This window comes from Sphaeramia orbicularis, chromosome 16, assembly GCF_902148855.1.
Source record: "Sphaeramia orbicularis chromosome 16, fSphaOr1.1, whole genome shotgun sequence".
Taxonomy (NCBI): Eukaryota; Metazoa; Chordata; class Actinopteri; order Kurtiformes; family Apogonidae; genus Sphaeramia; species Sphaeramia orbicularis.
In genome coordinates, this window is record NC_043972.1 from 11,987,542 (window position 1) to 12,007,437 (window position 19,896).

General features: G+C 37.7%; 1 pseudogene; it reads left to right on the forward strand.

The window, feature by feature from the left end:
* Positions 1-19,896, forward strand: part of LOC115435285 (plectin-like) — a 31,418-nt pseudogene that overhangs the window by 3,117 nt on the left and 8,405 nt on the right.

Below are 19,896 nucleotides of genomic sequence, written 5' to 3' on the forward strand. Positions count from 1 at the left end.
TTATTGTTCGTAGCATATTTCAGGTTCAGGTTATTCACATTTTTTGTTTAAGGATAGTTTGTAAAGGTAAACATTTCTACACACTGTAATTTTACCTTTGCACTAAAACACACAGAAAAATGTGTAATCTTCATTATTATTTTTTATTATTATTATTGTATTATTTTACTGGTCGGATCCACTGGAGGTCAAACTGGACTGAACTTACATGAGTTTAACGTCACACATCATCCATGTTTTCCTTCAGTTCTTTGCGGATGTGAAAGAAGCTCAGGACAAAATGGCTAAAATGCAAGAAAACATGAAGAAGAAGTACAGCTGCGACCGCTCCCGACGGCGACACGTCTGGAGGATCTGCTACAGGATGCCGTGGTGAGTATGGAGATCAGGTCCATGATGCGTTCAGGATGCAGGACATCTGAATTTCAGTGGAGAACAGTGGAAATGAGGTGAAAGTTTGATGGTGGTCTGATTTGTGTTTTTGTCGACAGGAGAGAGAGAACAGCTGAATGAGTTCAAAGCTCTGACCACCGGCCTCAACAAGAGAGCAAAGTCCATCATCCAACTGAAACCACGGAACCCCACCACCTCCGTCAGAGGAAACTGCCCATCCAGGCCGTGTGTGACTTCAAACAACAGGAGGTGAATCACAAAGCAGCCTTTTTATTTGGTTCCAGTCATAGATTTACTGCCTGCTTTAACCCATAAACACCCAGAGCTACTTCTGTGGATGCTCCAGTTTGTCTCTATATTTAACTTTTTTTAAGTGATTTATCGCTATTTACTCTGGTATTATCTTCCATATTTTGTGTGTTTTTTCAGTGAATATCAGGTATTTTCTTATATTTAATTCACTGATCATGTAGATGTTCATAAAAGCTCAGATAAAAGTTGAAGTTATCATATCAGAAAAGAGAAAACAGAGAAAACTAGAACCCAGGCGCAGCATATACAAAGAAAACAGGACCCAGAATAGAACTGTGAGGCACCCCAAAGCCTTTAAATTCAGCTGTTATTATATCAGGACAGAGAAAACAGACAAAACTGGAACCCAGGAAAAGTATATACAAAGAAAATAGGATCCAGAATAGAACCTTGAGGCACCCCAAAGCCTTCAAATTCATCTGTATTATATCAGAACAGAGAAAACTGAAGAAAAAGTTACTTTTTCAGCTAAATACCTCATTAACTGAACATAATTTAACCCATAAAGACCCAGAGATACTTTTGTGACAGTTCCCAAATAATTTTTTCTCTAGATTTCAACTTTCTTAAGTGATTATCATCATTATTATAATACTATACTTTGTATTTTGTGCTTTTTGAGTGAAAATCATATATTTTTGTACCTTGGGGTCTTGTTCACGAGTGAGGGAAGGATGGAGCATGAGGCTGACAGACGGGTCGGTGCAGCGTCTGCAGTGATGCAGTAGTATCAGTCGGTTGTGGTGTGAAGGAGCTAAGCCGAGAGGCAAAGCTCTTGATTTACCAGTCAATCTGCGTTCCTACTCTCACCTATGGTCATGAGCTTTGGGTCATGACCGAAAGGACCAGATCCTGGATACAAGCGGTCGAAATGAGTTTCCTCCGTAGGTGGCGGGGTGCACCCTTAGGGATAGGGGGAGGAGCTCAGAGTAGAGCCACTGCTAATCAACATCCAGAGGGGCCAACTGAGGTGGATCTGACATCTGTTTCGGATGCCTCCTGGACCTCCCTGGGGAGGTGTTCTGGGCATGTCCCACCGGGAGGAGACCTCAGGGAAGACCCAGGACACACTGGAGAGACTATGTCTGTGGCTGGCCTGGGAACGCCTCAGGGTCCCCCTGTAAGAGCTGGAAGAGGAGTCTGGGGAGAGGGAAGTCTGGGAATCCCTGCTTAGACTGTTAGCCCCGCGACCCATTCCCGGATAAGAGGAAGAAAATGGATGGATGGGGATGGATGGATGGATGGATGGATGGATGGATGGATGGGTGGGTGGATGGATGTGGTAGTTCTTATGCTGTTGTGTATTTGTGCATACTGTGCCACATTTGTCCAGCAGTTACCACCAAAATGTCGTGGCCATAGCAACATGATTATACGGCTGTTGTATTCAAAATTACTGATGTCTCTCAAAATATTGGTCCTATCAACTTGCCGTTTTCACTAGTCTGTTCATTGACCAAAAATACACGAATATGACAAACTGCAGCAGTCAGCTCTGTACGGATTTAGTGTGATGCCCGCCACCCCCCCCCCACACACACACACACACACACATAAACAGAGGCCACTTGGCTTTTGTAATATAGATACTAAATAAATAATTGAATTTGACTCATAAAATGCTTTTTTTCAGATCACTGTGCATAAAGGAGACGAGTGCGCTCTTCTCAACAACTCTCAGCCGTTCAAGTGGAAGGTTCTGAACAGGTCTGGACACGAGGCCGTGGTTCCATCCGTCTGCTTCATGGTCCCTCCGGTCAACAAGGACGCAGTGGACAGTGTGTCCAGGTCAGAACCAACAGAACACACACCCATTATTTATTCAGTGTCCCTGTATGGTCCTTTTATGTGGACCGGTTCCATTCCTAAACCCTCTTTATTGGTCCATTGTGCTTCAGTCTGGCCTTTATATGTGGACCGGTTCGGTTCCTAAACCCTCTGTTGTTGGTTCTGTTGTGGCTCCGTCTGGTCCTTATATGTGGACCGGTTCTGCCTCTAACCCCTGTTGTTGGTTCTGTTGTGGTCCAGTCTGGATGCGGGTCATCAGCAGATGGTTTCCACGTGGCAGAAGCTCCACATGGACCTGAAGAGCCTCCTGTCGTGGCAGTACCTGATGAAACACTTCACCCAGATCCGCTCCTGGAACATCACCACGGTCAGTGTTTCTGCTCCAACGTTATTCACTAATCTGTCATTTCTGTTCATTAGACTCATTTCAGACTTTTTATTCAATGTAGATTTTGTACATAGTGTGTTTATTCATATTTATGTTTATTTTATTTTACTCTACTTTTAGTTCTATTCTTATTTTACTTTTATTAAATTTTATTTCCTATTTTCTTTTTTTTTTTTTTGCTTTTAGGTTTTTTTTGTAATTTTATATTTGCTCTATTCTTATTTAAAATTTTAATCTTTCTATTCTGTTCTATTCTATTTTATTCTATTTTTATTCTATTCTATTTAATTTATCCTATTCGATTTTGTTTTATTTCTTTTAATCCTATTCTATTTTATTCTATTTCTTTTTATTCTTTTATTTTATCCTATTCGATTTTATTTTTATTTCTTTATTCTATTCTATTTTATTTTATTCTGTTCGATTTTATTTTAATTCTTTTTATCCTATTCTATTTTATTCTATTTTTTTATTCTATTTTATTTTATCCTATTCGATTTTATTTTATTTCGTCTTATTCTATTCTTTATTTTATTCTATTCTATTTTATTTTATCCTATTCAATATTTTATGTCTTTTTATTCTATTCTACTAAATTTATCCTATTCTATTTTATTTCTTTTTATTCTGTTCTATGTTATTTAAAACTTAACTTTTACTTAAAATCCAATTAATTAACAGATTGTCAGAGGAAAACAGTTATTTTCCTGGTATTTCCATATGTGTGGTTTTGTTCCTAAAATACCTTTAATATTTAAGACCATCAACATGAATCACCTGATCACCGTTAGAACAGTATGTTCAGGACATGCCCCTAATAGCCCCGCCCCCTTGCCTTGTCTCCGCCCGTGCAGTTAAAGTCCATGAAGCCAGAGGAGTACCGTCTGCTGATGCGGAACCTTGAGGTCTACTACCAGGACTTCATGAGGGACAGCCAGGACTCGCAACAGTTTGGACCCGACGACCGCATGCAGTGGAGGAGGACTACAGCAAGGCCACGCAGCACTACGAGAACCTGCTGCGATCCATGGAGAAAGGTGAGCCACCCACCAGACACCCCCCTGATCAATAACACACCCCCCTGATCCCCCTCTGATCAATAACACATCCACCTGAACCCTCTCTGATCAATAACCGGATCATTGATTGGACTGGTATTGTCTTTGTCCGTTGCTCTTTCAGAACTACAGGTGTTTAGTCTCAGAGGTGAGTGAGTGAAGCAGCTGTAAAGCATCACAGAGGCTTGAATGAGACTAGGACAGAGATATGTTCAGGGTCCACAGTCAGCCCAATGGGACCTATAATAATAATAATATAATAATAATAATAATAATGATAATCATCATCATCATCTCATCAACATAATAATCATAATAATGCACATTTATGTCTTTGTTTCAGTGTGAAAAAGTAAAATTACATAATGAAAATGAGAAAAGAAAGCAATGGAAGACAAGAGTTGAGTAGAAAAGAATGGAAAAGAAGAGAAAAGAAAAGAACAGAATAAAATACAAATAAAAAGAATACAATAGAACACAAATAATCAAAAAGAAAAGAAAGAAAAAAAAAAAAAAATGAAATAACTTGGCAACAACAAATATGCATCTGCAGTTAGTAGGAAAAAAACTATTGAAAAAGCAGATCAGGGGTCTGAGTAATAGAATACAATACAATACAATACAATACAATAGCCTTTATTGTCACTGTGCTACTCCAGTCAGTGCAACAATATTAATTAAGAAAAAAAAAAAACATCAGAAAAGAAAATTAAAATCAAATATAAAATTTTACAAAAGTAAATAAGAACTGAACTAAAAGTAGAATAAAAAAAAAAAAAAAATAGACCTAAAATGAATAGATTTATTATAACTGTATGTATATCTATTAAGTCAAGTCTATATAGTAATAGTGCATTTATATTTAATAAATATTAAATAAACGTTGCATTGTTTTGTGAATAACCTGAACAGCCATGTACAACCAGAAAATTCTTACGAAAAGTGCATTTCAATATCAGGTCTCAGCTTTTTATTAACACAACGTACAAATACACAAATACACAAAACCTTTTGACATCACATGCTAACATTTTACTTATTTTTCTTCATACATTTCAGGTTGTTCGTATTTATTCAGGTTATTCACATTTTATTGTTAAAAAATCGTTTGTAAATATAAATTTTCATAATGTAATTAAACTTTTTTCTAATTAAACCGATAAGTAAATGCTGAGTTATTTATATATTATATTATGTTATTATTAACCATGAGGTCCCATTGTTCCATATGTGGAAACTGGACTAAAATGAGTTCCACAGCTTTGACCCTGGACCAGATCGGACCCTTTGGAGGGCCGGTTTTGGGCCACGGGCTGTATGTTTGACACCCTAGAGTAGAGTGACGCATGTTGCTCTGCTTCCACAGCTTTTCTTTGTGTTTTTTTTTTTTGTGTGTGTGGGCTTTTCCACATGTCCTGAAGCTGTTTGTACTAGTGTTAAAACATGTTGCATGATCCAAATACACACTGTAAACTCTGCTTTGATGACACGTGACATGAAGCTGCATGTGTTTATGCACCAGTTCAACGGCAGAACGTACAAAGATGCAGACATGGACACACAGAAGGCTTAAAACTTCAACCACACAATGATCAGTTTGAATAAATTATATAAGACATGGATGTTAAACTCATTTACATTTCAACCAATATGATTGAAAGTGATCAGAGCAATAAAATAATAACATAAGAACCTATAAATAATGACAAAAACTAACTTTTCTCATGTTTTACAGTAAGAAAATGTAAGTTATATTAAGGAAAATGTTTATATCTACAACGAAGCCTAAAATAACATGAATAACCCGACATTTCTTAAGAAAAATAAGTGCAATTTTAACAATTATTTTTCAGTTTAACGTACAGATCACAGTGGCTCTACAAATACACAAAACATTAAATAAGAGGCAGAAGTTATATTAAGATGTTTCAGGTTCATATTTGTTCAGGATATTCACACTTTTTGTGAGAGAATAGTTTGTAAATGGAAATATTTTTTATTGTTTTTTACACTATAACAAAAATAAACAATTGGAATTGTCATTATTTATAGGTTATTCTAACAGTATTTGACTGGTTTGACTTATCATATATTCATCATCATATTGGGCTGAAATGAATTTGACATCCTCCCTTAAAAAAGAGTTTTTATTCAAGGGACTTCCTGGTTAAATACAAGTTAAATATAGGTTAAATAAATGAATGAATGAATAGATAGATAGATAGATAGATAGACAGACAGACAGACAGACAGACAGACAGACAGATGAATAAACAAATGAATGAATGAATATAAATGAATGAATGATGAAAATACAAATGAAGGACTAAATGATTAAATAAATTAATTAATTAAACGAATGAATGAATACATAAACACATAAATGAAGAATGAATGAATGAATAATAATAAATACATGAATAAATTAATAAACGAATGAATGAATACATAAATGAATAAACAAATGAATGAATACATAAATACATAAATGAATAAATACGTAAATAAGTAAAGGAATGAATGAATGAATGAAGACATAAATACATAAAGGAATAAATGAACAAATTAATAAATACATAAATAAATAAAGGAATGAACGAATGAATAAATACATAAATGAATGAATGAATGAATGAATCCTTGATTGTTCATATCTTCAGTGTAATTTTTGGACCGGATCGGACCCTTGTGCGGCCCCTTTTGGCCCACAGGCCGTATGTTTAACACTGCTGATGTAGAAGATAATAAAGCCAGTTTATTGGGTTTATTTAATGATGTAATGAAGTGTTGAAGGGCTGAATGTGTCGGTCTGGGCTACAGCTGCGTCTGTATTTGATTGACAGGTCAGCAGGACGAGACCCTGTGGTAAAACTACATCTCTGAGGTGAAGGATCTGCGTCTGCGGATCGAGGACTGCGAAAACCAAACCGTGGCTCGCATTCGCAAACCTCTGAGAAGGAACCTCTGAAGGAATGTATTCAGAAGACGACAGAGCAGAAGGTACGGAACGGGAAACTGACAAGTCCATGAACAGTGGACGTTTTATAAAGAACCTTATTTACCTGAAGTATCAAATAGATACAGATTTTAACACAATTTAACTGTACGATAACGAATCAATATCAAGTAACGAATATAAAGATAGTTATAAAGAATAATAAAATATAAACTTTGTTTTTTATGTAATTTTTTTTTAAATTACCAAAGACTTTCCTACAAAATGTGTGTAAATGATTTAACGATAGCGGCCATACTGAAAAAAAAAAACAGTCCCTCCACTGGCTGCAGTGGGATGATAATCCACCAGGGGGCAGAAAACATGTATCAGGTCACATACAACAGGTTTTTAAGGAAAGTATTGATCTTATTGATTAGATAAAGGTGTCAGAACCTGGTGTAGCAAATATGATACAAACGGTTTTAAAGGGTTAAAACATATAAATACTGTTAATACTGTAAATGTGTATTTATTCATATTTTGTCCACTTCTATTTTTTATTCTACTCATTTCTATTCTGATGTTACTTTGTTACATTGTAAAATTGATATTCTATTTTCCTATTTTTAATTTTTGTAATTTTATATTCACTCTATTCTAATTTCTGTAAAATTGGTGTTATTATTATTAATATTTTTGTACTGATTCCTAATTTTATTGTACACACAATGAAAATAAAATCTATTCTATTCTGTTCTATTCTGTTCTTATCATGGAAGTCCTTAAAGGGTTAATGGTCTTGTCTGTCTGTGTTGTAGAAAGTCCAGGTGGAACTGGACGGTCTGAAGAAGGACCTGGATAAGGTTTCTGTAAAGACTCAGCAGGTGTGAGTTCTCCTCAGCCGTCGGCCTCGGTGCCAGTTCTGCGGTCAGAGCTGGACCTGACGGTGCAGAAGATGGACCACGCCCACATGTTGTCCTCCGTCTACCTGGACAAGTCAGTCCTCATCCACTGTGACCTTTGACCTCCAGCTCTGAGTGCACTGTCTGATGGATGTTCTTATTGTTGTTGTGTTGTTGTTGTGGTCTCAGGCTGAAGACAGTGGAGATGGTGATCAGGAACACAGGGCGCAGAGGGCGTCCTCAAACAGTATGAGGATTGTCTACGGGAGGTTCACACCGTCCCGGAGACGTCAAGGAGGTGGACGCATATCGAACCAAGCTCAAGGTAACACTGCTGAGTCCCTTCAATGATGGACATGTGATCAACTATGATCCGTCAGGAAATGAAGGATCCAGTAGGAGAACAACACTGAATTTACTGTACATATATAAAAAATATATATAACTAGGAAAAATATATAACTGTAAAAACAGAAGTGACAAAACACAGGCAATTACACATTAGGAAGTACTATTAGAAATAAATAAAGTAGTAATAATAATGATAAGTATTTATTAATTAGTAATATGCACTAGATAGATATATAGATAGATAGATAGATAGATATATAGATAGATAGATAGATAGATAGATAGATAGATAGAGATAGATAGATGATAGATAATAGATAGATAGATAGATATAGATAGATCATTGTAATAATTGTTTTTATCGTTTAATAATCACAGGATAAAAATTACGATAATAGTAATAGTTTCGTAACAACAACAATATATAATTAATAAAATTATGTAAGCAATTGTAGTAATAATCAATAATAATAAAGTAATTATGTTGTAATATGCACAGTATGTGTGTATATAAATCTGTATTATAGCAGCCATATCAATGATACGTAAGTGGTATAATTATGTAATAGTAGTAGTATAATAATAAATAAGTAATTGTTAAAATATGCACTATGTATATATATAAACATGACATAATAAGTAGTATAATTATGTAAGTACTAATAGTAATATTAAAAGAAATAATATATGATTATGTTGTAATACATGTTATAATAATATATTAAATTGTAGAATAATAATACAGTGCTAACAGTAATAATAGTCATAATAACTAATACGTAAAATAAATATGTACGTAATAGTAATAAATGTAATGATGATGATGATGATAAACTAAATTAACAATAAACACACATTGCTCAACATAAAGTACACAGTCTTGATGAACACTTGTACAGTTAGTTTATCAGTTAATTGTAATTAATTGTATTTATTTTTAGCCGACGTTCTCTGATTTTGTGTGTTTTTTTATTCCTGTAGAAAATGCGAGTGGAGGCTGAAGGCGAGCAGCCGGTCTTCGATTCCCTGGAGGAGGAGCTGAAGAAAGCGTCGGCAGTCAGCGATAAGATGTCCCGCGTCCACAGCGAGCGTGACGTGGAGCTGGAGCGGTACCATCATCAGCTGGGCAGTCTGCAGGAGCGCTGGAGGGCCGTGTTCACCCAGATCGACCTGCGCCACAGGGAGCTGGAGCAGCTGGGACGCCAGCTGGGATACTACCGCGAGAGCTACGACTGGCTCATCCGATGGATCGAAGACGCCACAGCGCAGGAGAAGATCCAGGCCACGCCCATCACCGACACCAAAGTACTGAAGGAACAACTGGCCCAGGAGAAGGTAGAACATGTGTCCAATATGAGTCACCTGTGGATTATTAGTATTTAGTATGAATTATTATGACACTGGAACCCTTAATTTAACCTTTTTCCCGTTCTTGTTTTTAACAGAAACTTCTGGAGGAGATCGAGAGAACAAAGACAGAGTGGATGAGTGTCAGAAATACGCCAAAGCCTACATCGACTCCATCAAGGTGAGCGTTAAAGGCAGGAGTCGACAGAAAATTCCGCTGTTTTCCATCATCCACAGACTCATGGGGATGTTTTTCCACAGGATTATGAGCTTCAGCTGGTGGCCTACAAAGCACAGGTGGAGCCTCTGACTTCACCGCTGAAGAAAACCAAACTGGACTCTGCATCTGATAACATCATTCATGAGGTTTGTATCTGAGAAGAGTCTGAATATTTAAATACAACTGAAATCTAAACCTGGGATGTCAAACATACGGCCCGTGGGGCCAAAACTGGTCCATGGGATGAATTTAAGAAATGGAAAAATTGACACTGAAGATGTGAACAATGGACATGATGGTTTCCACACCAAACCTGGAATGAGACTGAGATTAAAACACATTTTTATATTATTTTACATTGATATTTAATAGAAAAAATCTGCATGTAACACAGTCAAAAGCACACAAAAATTATGCACTACTATTTTTTTTTTTTAATATCTTTTTATTCTCTCAAAGGTACATTTTGGGAATTCAACTAAATATTCAAGGCAGAGTGTTTCACAAAAATAACCACTGTTGTAAAATCACTTGTGATTTATTAGTGTTTAAATGTTCAGGTATTGTGTATGTAACACCAGTGGACACAATGGGTTTCCACACCAAACCTGGAATGAGACTGAGAGTGATGAAAAACCCACATGTGTGGATTAGAAAAACCACTAGGATTCACACATTGAACACAGTGTCTTTATTTAGAGTCTATAGAAGACCATTTACACACGTTTACACATCTAATGCACTGACACCTAGGGAGATTTAATGTCCACATTTGGGTCCTATTTTATATTTGATTAAATCGTCATTAATTATGGATGGATCAGAGTAACGAGGATTTTTTTTTTTTTTTTTGCATTTATCTGAGGTCATCATTAGGTCCATCCTAGGGGGAAATATGTCTACATTTACCTTTTATTATTGGGTCTAAAAAGATGGAAAAGTGACAGATACTAAAACAAACCCAGTTTCAGAGAAGCACCCATTTACAAACTATCCTTTCATAAAAAAAATTGAGCAAAACATGAACAAATATGAGCAACATGAAATGTTTTAATATAAATCAGTGTAATTATACCAATATTCTGTTTTTGTTTTTTTTTTTTGTATTTGTAGATCCACTGTGATCTGTAAATTGTAATGTATATACAGTATATATATATAATTCAAGTTTTTATTGGAGTTTTCACTTGGTACATGATAATCATACAATGTTGCTTAGTGTTAACAAACAGGGCTTTTATACGTAAATGAAAAGTATCAAAAATGCTACAAAGGAAGTTCTTAAAAGAAAAAAAAGATAAATAGATAAATAACTGAAATTAAATTAAAAAAAGTCAATTTACAGTATGAAACACTAGACACCTCTAGCATTCATACTGTAAATTGACTTTTTTCACTTTAAAACAGAGAGAAAAGTTCGTATTTGTCCTTATTTCTATATTATTCTTCTTATTCTTATTTTACTGGTTCAGTTTAGTTTACTTTAGATCATATTGAAGCTGAACTCAACCCCTGCTCTTTCATAAAATCGATGTCTTCAGTGTAAACGTTTCCATGACGACGGTTTGTTTCTTCCAGTACGTGACCTTGAGGACCCGTTACAGCGAACTGATGACGCTGACCAGTCAATACATCAAGTTCATCACAGACACACAGCGCCGCCTGGAGGACGAGGAGGTGCGTGACAACAGGCCCAGGGTCCCAAACAAACCTCTACCTAAACCTAAACCTAACAATAACAATAACCTGAAGCTAACGAAATAATCCAACCGACGAACACACACACACACACACATGGACCTGCCAATCACAACGCATGCATGCACGCACTGTTCTCTGTGTGAACTGAAACACACACACACCAAATATCAAATTAATGTACGGGTGACAACTGGTTCCTTTGCAATGCATGAAACATTGGCATGTTTTCTGTAGCGAATCCATCAGTTACAGATCGACATATCAGTATAAAACAGCATAAGGTATGACTTCTGGATGTGAGTGAATTCAATTAGAGGCATAAAAGTCACATAAATGAGTTCATATAGAAAAAAAGCTGACTCCGTACGGGTCTAAAAAACCTCTTTAACAGTATCATTCGTATATTTACTGTTTCATCTCCATCTGTTGTGTGCCGTCGTACAACCAGGGGTTCTTTCTTTCACTTCTATTTTCCTTCTTGCCACTTTATTGCTCTATTCAGTTGGTTTTGTTAATTTTGCTGCTTATTTTCTTTTTATTTCTCATTTTAGTTATATTTTTTATCCTCACAATATTTATTATTTTGTAATTTTTGTTCATTTTCATTGATCACTTTGGCTGTTTTTGTTCATTTTGTTGATTATTTTATAATTTTTTTTGCAATTTTTTTCATATTTTTTCACATTATTTATTATTTTGTAGGGGTTTGTTGTTCACTTTATTCATTACTTTGTTTATTTTTGTTCATTTTGTTGTGAATTTCTTTTTATTTCTTCATTTAAGTTAATTTTTCTTCACATTATTTATTATTTTTTAATTTTCTTTATAATTTTTGTTCATTTTATTAATCACTTTGGCTGTTTTTGTTCATTTTGTTGATTATTTTATTATTTTTGCAATTTTTCCATATTTTTCACATTATTTATTGTTTTGTAGGGTTTGTGTTTTTTTTGTTTGTTTTTTTTTTTTCATTTTTGTTCATTGATCCAACTCCAACTCAACCAGTAGTGAATCAATGCCTATTAATACTAGTTTTTGTTCTTTTTCTTCACTTTTGTTCCATTTGTGGCTTATTTGTTAATTGTTATGTAATATTATGTTGATTTATTATTAATTTTTGTTCACTTTATTCATTACTTTGTTTATTTTTGTTCGTTTTGTTGCTTATTTTATTCAGCAGAAAACCTTTACAGTTCAGCCTATTTTACACAGTCTTCAAAACCTTCCGGTTTTTTTTTCCAAATTAACACCACGTTTAGGTCGAACTTCTTTTCTAACCCTTATGTTTTGTTTCCTTGCTTCTCTTAACTGCTTGCCAGTGCTTTGCCATGATGATGCTTCACTTGTTTGAACATTAAAGAGGTAAATTACTCAGTGTTTCAGGTTTTCCTACTGTTTTAACCTCCATCCCCTTCTGTCTCAGATGCTTTCCATGCCGTCTTTATTTTTTTATTCACTTTTTATTCCCATCATAGTTTTGCGTTTCCTCCCATTCGCTGTTCCTCTTATTAACATTCGAATCCACTCATTTCTGCTTTAACTTCCTGAAATTATACAATATAAAAGCTGCTAAACCTCTTATCTTTATCTTATCTTAGTCTTTCCTTTCTTTTCCATCTTGTGGCAAATAGTGATTTAAAGAACCCCCAGTGCATGGGATGGGTTTTCTAAGTGAATGGTGTGAATAATCCTCTTAACAAACATGTAATTCTGATTTGGAATAAAACTGTGTGTTGACTTTACATATTTGAAAGTAATATTCGTCCTGCCACTTAAATTGAAATTACTGAGAAAAAAACAAACATTTAAACCTATTTTTGCAACAGTGAATTACCTGTTATTTAATTAAAGCTTTATAAAAATTCAGAATTTTTAATTTATTTATTTATTTTATTGTTTTTTTTTTTTATCGATGCAGTTTTAGAACATTAGTTCAGTTTCGGCTACAGTTGCATGCCATATGATTTTCTTGCTGTGTTGTGAAGTGATTTTGTTTCCATACATTAATTGATACACCGCCGTCATCCATCTTCTCTTGAATTGTTTTTGACATTAATGATTGCATCGTGACTTTAACATCACTTTAATGAATGTGCATCTAATTTGCATCTAGTTATTGACCTTTGACCTGATCTTTGAGCTAACTTTTAACATTAACCATTGCGAGGGTAATACCATACATTAAGTCGCTCTTAGTCCAGTGCGATTAAGCTGTGATTACTGCAGTAATTACAACTGTTCCACTTGGTTTTGAGCCAATTAATGTAAAGTGTTACCTTTTAACATGTCATGCTTGATTATAATCCTTTCTTTATAATTTGCTTCCACTAATGCAGAAAGCTGCAGAGAAACTCAAAGCGGAAGAACAGAAAAAAATGGCCGAGATGCAGGCTGAGTTAGACAAACAGAAGCAGTTAGCTGAAGCTCATGCCAAGGCCATTGCCAAAGCTGAGAAAGAAGCTCAAGCGCTGAAGCTCAGAATGCAGGAGGAAGTAAGCAGGAGAGAAGTTGCCGCTGTAGATGTCAGAACGCAAAAGCAGAACGTCCAGTTTGGAGCTTCACGAGCTCAAAAAAACCTGTCAGAGCAGCAGATCAAGGACAAAAGTCAGCAGGTTGACGAAGCTCTGCAAAGCCGTGCCAAGATTGAGGAGGAAATCCGCCTCATCAGGATCAGCTCGAGGACGACAGTGAAACAGAAATCCACTGCAGAATCTGAACTCAAGCAACTCCGTGATAGAGCGGCTGAAGCTGAGAAGCTCAGAAAAGCTGCTCAGGAAGAGGCTGAGAAACTCCGCAAGCAGTGAACGAAGAAACTCAGAAGAAGCGCGTGGCAGAAGACGAACTCAAATGCAAATCTGAGGCGGAGAAGGAAGCCGCGAAGCAAAAGCAAAAGCTCTGGAGGACCTGGAGAGACTCGGATGCAGGCTGAAGAGGCTGAAAGACAAGTGAAGCAGGCTGAGGTCGAAAAGGAAAGACAAATAAAAGTGGCCCATGCAGCAGCTCAGAAAAGCGCTGCCGCAGAGTTGCAGAGCAAACACATGTCCTTCGTTGAAAGAACCTCGAAGCTGAGGCGTCGCTCAAACACGAGCACGCGCCGTTCTTCAGCTGCAACAGGAAGCAGCTCGCCTCAAGAAGCCACAGGAAGGTAGGCCGAACACGCCAAAGAAGAAGCAGAAAAAGAGCTGGAGAATGGAGCAAAACGCCATGAGGGCTCTACGTCTGAGGCTCCAGGCAGAAGAAGAAGCTCATCAGAAGACCTTAGCACAGGAGGACGCCGAGAAACAGAAGGAGGACGCTGACGCGAGGCTAAAACGCGAGCCAAAGCTGAAGAGTCGGCCCTGAGCAGAAGGAGATGGCCGAGAAAGAACTGGAGAGGCAGAGGAAGGTGGCTGAAAGCACCGCTCAGCAGAAACTCACCGCTGAACAGGAGCTGATTCGACTCAGGGCCGACTTTGACACGCAGAACAGCAGATCCCTTCTAGAAGATGAACTTTAACCGGCTGAAGAACGAAGTCATCGCCGCTGAACAACCAGAGGAAGCAGCTCGAAGATGAACTTGCCAAAGTGAGAAGTGAAATGGACATCCTGATTCAGCTGAAGTCCAAGGCAGAAAGGAGTCGATGTCAACACCAGAGAACGAGCAAAACAGCTTCTTGAAGACAAAGCCGCCAAGATGAGAGATCTGGCTGAGGAGGCAAGTAAACTCAGAGCCATTGCTGAAGAAGCCAAACACCAGAGACAAGTCGCCGAAGAAGAAGCAGCTCGACAGAGAGCAGAAGCTGAAAGGATTCTCAAGAAAAGCTGGCTGCGTATCAGTGCGCTACTCGCTTGAAAACAGAGGCTGAAATAGCGCTGAAGGGAGAAGGAGGCGGAAAATGAGAGACTGCGTCGACAAGCTGAAGACGAAGCCTACCAGAGGAAAGCTCTGGAAGATCAGGCCAATCAGCACAAACAGGAAATCGAAGAAAAGATCATCCTTCTCAAAAAAATCCTCCGAAGCTGAATGGAGAGACAAAAGGCAATGGTGGATGACACGCTCAAACAGAGGAGAATTGTTGAGGAAGAAATCAGAATCCTTAAGCTCAACTTTGAAAAGGCGTCTTCTGGAAAACTGGATCTAGAGCTCGAGCTTAACAAACTGAAAAACATCGCAGAGGAAAACACAACAAAGCAAACTGAGAGCCGAGGAAGAGGCTGAAAGACTACGACAGCTCGCCCTGGAGGAAGAAAACCGACGAAGAGAAGCCGAGGAGAAGGTGAAGAAGATCGCTGCTGCAGAAGAAGAAGCCGCCAGGCAGCGAAAGGCAGCCGTGGAAGAACTTCAGCGCCTGAAAAAGAAAGCAGAAGAAGCCAGAAAACAGAAAGATGAAGCTGACAAAGAAGCTGAAAAAACAATTGTCGCAGCCCAGCAAGCAGCGCTGAAATGCAGTGCAGTCCGAAGAACAAGTTCAGAGTGTCCTTGCTCAACAGAAGGAGGATGGTCTCATTCAGAAGAAGCTGAAGGAGGAGTTCGAGAAGGCCAAATTACTTGCCAAAAAAGCAGAGGCTGCAAAGGAAAAGGCTGAGAGGGAGGCCGCTCTCCTCCGACAACAAGCTGAAGAAGCTGAAAGACAAAGAAGCAGCTGCCGAGAAAGAAGCTTGCGAACCAAGCCAAAGCCCAGGAGGACGCCGAGAAGTTGAGGAAGGACGCCGAGTTTGAAGCCGCAAAACGAGCACAAGCAGAAGCTGGAGCACTGAACAAAAGCAACAGGCCGACGCCGAAATGGCAAGCACAAAAAACTGGCCGAGCAAACGCTGAAACAGAAGTTCCAAGTGGAGCAAGAACTCACAAAGGTCAAACTTAAGCTCGATGAAACCGACAAACAGAAGTCTCTCCTGGACGACGAACTTCAGCGGCTGAAGGACGAGGTCGACGACGCAGTCAAACAAAGGGCGCAGGTGGAGGAGGAGCTGTTCAAGGTCAAAGTCCAAATGGAGGAGCTCGTCAAACTGAAACTCCGAATCGAGGAGGAGAACCAACGTCTCATTAAGAAGACAAGATAACCTCAGAAATTCCTCGCAGAAGAGGCCGCAAATATGAAAAGCTTGCAGAAGACCTGCTCGGCTTAGCGTGGAAGCACAAGAAGTCTGCTCGACTGAGACAAATCGCAGAGGATGAGTCCTCAATCGAGCAGCGAAGCGCGCGCAGAAAAAATGCTTAAGAGAAAATGCAGGCCATACAAGAGGCATCTAGACTCAAAGCTGAAGCTGAGATGCTTCAAGGCAGAAAGATTTGGCTCAAGAACAGGCTCAGAAGCTGCTGGAGGACAAACAACTGATGCCGCAGCGTCTGGAGGAAACCGAGGAATACCAGAAATCACTGAAGCTGAGAGAAGCGAAGACCACTGGAAATCATCGCTGAAGCCGAAAAACCTCAAACTCCAGGTTTCTCAGCTCAGTGAAGCTCAAGGCCAAAGCTGAAGAAGAGCTAAAAAGTTCAAGAAACAGGCCGACACGATCGATGCCCGCCTGCACGAAACCGAAAATAGCCACCAAAGAAAAATTACAGTCGTGGAAAAAATGGAAGTTGAAAGATTAACACGAGCAAAGAAGCTGATGATTACGCAAAGCTATCGCAGACCTAGAGAACGAGAAGGCTAGACTGAAAAGGACGCTGAAGAACTTCAAATAAGTCTAAAGAGGTATTGTGTCAAAAATGGCATAACAGAGCAGCTTATGTCATTGTAACACTTTCTGAGAACTAACTTCTTCTTCTTAAAATGACCTCTACCCTTTTCCTCACTAATCATGAACCATTATTTAATTTCAATATTATTTCCATGTTTTACCCACTGCAACTGTGCTCATGCATATCGCATCCTGAATGTTTCTTCATATCCTGGAATGTTTTTCCCTCATTTTTTTAGACCCTGCTCCATATTTCTTTCAGTTTCAGATGAGTCATAACCCAATTTAAGGATCCGTGGTTGAGTTGACTGTATCATAGCGATTATAATGTTCTGGTACACAAGGATTAAAATGATAAGAATATGCTGAGATTACAGTAGTTTGGTATTTGTGTCTGGAAACCCCAGCTCTAACCCATATTAAAACAGTTGTGAAAGACGATACAAAAACCTCTTATATTACTCTAATATACATCCAAAAATGTCCAATATGTCGACGAAACCCTTGAGTCCATCATATACCCATACCAACTTTATTTACAAAGCCTTTAAGAACTTTACATCTAACCAAAGTGCTGTACACGAATCATAAACAAGGGAATAAATAAGTAAAAAAATAAGTAAAAAACAGAATTAATGACATTCTTGGGTTCAAAACATTCTATACATGAAATCACACAGCTCAACAAACCAGCTGTATTTGTATCATGGATTTAATATTATTCATGGACAAGTCGTGAGGTAAATCAAATTCCTTAAATCTATAATACGTCACATTTCCACAATAAAAAATAATAACTAGGCTTATGTTTTGTTCTTTCTAGACTTACTTACGTTATATCAAGTATTTCCAGCTCCATTTAAGTTCAGACAAATCCATAACATTTGGTCATTACATGCGTCTAGATACTAAAAATTAAGCATCATGTGAATAACTGTCCTGAAATAATGTCCAGGGTCTTCTTGGACCTCAGCTGTAGAAGGTAACTGGTGTTCAGATTGTTTTATAGTCAGTCATATTTTAGTATGAAGCCAAAACTGACTCCACTTTGTGCTGTTAAAGTTAAATTCAGTGCTCCAGTGTTTTAGTCAAAGGGGGCTTGGACCTCCACTCCAAAGTGAAGCCAAGTATCTTAGAGTGTAATACCACTAATGGCCACTAGAGGCTGGTTTCCAGAAAGCCCTAGATGAGTTGATTTTAGCCTCAGAAAAATAAATTCCATCATCCTCTACAACTAAATTATATCTGCTGTTAGACTTATCTGCTGTTAGACTTACATGGGTAATATAAACACTCATAAAAATATAAACACATGAATGGATGCATAGAATGTCAGTGTACTGTTAGCTACGTTTTATGAGATTTTAACTAGTGATAAAAATGGTGTTGTATTGTTTCTAGTTGATTAATATCAGACATTAAAGGCTAGGGTAGGAGATCCTGGAAAAAACGGTTTGAGCAAGCTGCATTTTAAAAATACATAATTCAAAGTCCAAACCACTTTCAGCCACGCCTCCAGAGTACCGGAACTCTCAATGCACAAACAATTTACCCACCCCCCCACCCCCATCTGTGGACCCATAGTATCTCTGAATTCAGGTCTGCAGATGCACCTGTTCATCAGAATATTAGATTAGAAGTTGGACTTTACACTTTCTTTGATACATGTTCTAACTACTCTCATGCTAGTAAGAACAGCTAATGTTAGGCTAGCAGCCCACTAAAGTTAGCTTTGAACGCTGTAAGCTGTGCATTTCACTATTATGTTTGTCGACAGAACAGCCCCAATTCATACTTATCTGGCTAACGTTACATTCCCTACTGATTTAAGTTAGTGACAAAATAGTGTGCCAGCAAACTTTCCATGCTAAGAAAGCTAATATAGCTAGCCAAGCTCTGGCTCCGTTTCCTGTACAAGTGCTTCCAAGCCTCTGAGAACATGCGATTTGTTCATGGAGATTAGTACGAGATTGGACAGATGGCAGTAGAGTTTGATAGACATATCACCATTTAATCATTTCAATAGTCGGTAAAAGGATTGGATGGTGTTTTTTCAGTCCTGTCCATTCCACAGGTACCTAAATTGTTTTGTTTTGTATTAGAGCATTTAATTAATTGGTTGTAATTGGGGTGTGAAGGGGATTTTAAGCAATATAGTAAAAAATGCTCCAGGAAATAATCTCCTACTCTACTTTTAAAGCGGCATGGACTTTCATCACAAATTTTATCTTCAAATGTGTCACACCCCAGTCATATCGTAATTATTAGCACAGGAAGACTAATGGAGTAGAGATAATTAGATATGACTGGGCTGGACACATTGGAAGGATAAAATTATGATGAAAGTCACACGCTGCTTTAATCATTGGAACACATTAAATGACTAAATATTTTAAAGTTTACACCTAATAGCTCCATTCATCACTTCAGCTTCACTTGTTCTAAAAACTTTACCAGCCTAGATGCAGTTGCTCATGTAGGATTGGACCAGTAGCTGTTTAGGGCGGGGCTTAGCAAGGTATGTCACAGAAAGACTTACGGAGTTATCGAATTAATGTCGCTAGTGAGTTTATTTCAGTCAGTTTGCAATACTTCAGTATCTGTACCACATTAACGTGTTCAGTTTTAGGTCCACGGTAAACCACGGTAACCAGCAGAGTTTGTGTAATATGATGTTTTGCGGCTGCTGAAGAATTACCTCTATTTTAGAGTTACATTAGTGTGTAAAAACTGGATTTATTTTTTCTAAAACTCTAATGGGACAGATTGGACCAGCACTGTCTCAGTAATGAATGAAAACACTGCAGCTGTAATGGATCATAAAAAAAAAT